At 68.2% G+C, this 730-nt stretch overlaps 1 non-coding gene across 1 annotated transcript; it reads left to right on the top strand.

Moving 5' to 3' along the window:
- Positions 1–364: 364 nt before the first annotated feature.
- TRNAG-UCC lies at positions 365–436 on the top strand. Its single transcript has one exon. It is a non-coding gene; the product is annotated as a tRNA-Gly (tRNA).
- The last annotated feature ends 294 nt before the right edge of the window (positions 437–730 follow it).

Here is a 730-nt window from a genome sequence, read left to right as displayed (position 1 = left end):
GGAAGTGGCCGCGCCCATCGCCTGTTGGAGAAGGGCTTTGGCTAGCTGGGTGCTGGAAGTTGCGTGCCCCTCGTTGCCCGCTGCGGTTGAAGGCGGAGTGGTTCGCGTGCCGCGGCGGCGAGGAAGGGCCGGAGGGCCGTAAGGCTGCGTGAGCGCCGCCCCGGGGCGTTCGGTCCGGTAGACTCCGTCTGCCGCTTAGCGGTTGCGCGGATAAGGCGCCGCTTGGCTGCTGCGCCGGCGGCGGCGCACATCCCCCGGTTCGCGGTGCGTCGGTGCAGTGATGCGGAGGCGGCGGCAGCTTCGGCGTCGAGAGTATACTGTGGCGACCCCGGGCCTGGGATCTGGAGGCCGCTCGGGCTGTGTAGCGTTGGTGGTATAGTGGTGAGCATAGCTGCCTTCCAAGCAGTTGACCCGGGTTCGATTCCCGGCCAACGCAGCGGGCCGACCTTTTGCTGAGGTGCACCGCCCTCCCGGCAGGGGCGTTTGTGGGAGAGAGAGCTGGGAGAGTGGAGCCAGCCCCGTGGCCCGCGTCTTTTGGCGTGTGTGCGAGAAGCGACGGCGTGCACAGTGTTTTGAGGGTGCTGAAAGTAAGACGGCACGCCAGGGCAGGCGGACTGACAGGGCCGGCGGGCGGCTGGACTTGCAAAGTCCGTGTGTTGGCATCAAGGGGGCGCGCGCGGGTGGCATGGAGGCGCTTTGTTTAGTGGGAGCAGGCGAGAGTGGGTCCCCG

The sequence above is a fragment of the Bison bison genome, unplaced genomic scaffold (genome assembly GCF_000754665.1).
Source record: "Bison bison bison isolate TAMUID 2011002044 unplaced genomic scaffold, Bison_UMD1.0 scf7180017864346, whole genome shotgun sequence".
Classification (NCBI taxonomy): domain Eukaryota; kingdom Metazoa; phylum Chordata; class Mammalia; order Artiodactyla; family Bovidae; genus Bison; species Bison bison.
Note: the sequence above shows the minus strand (reverse complement) of the source record. Positions and strands in the feature narration are given on the sequence as shown.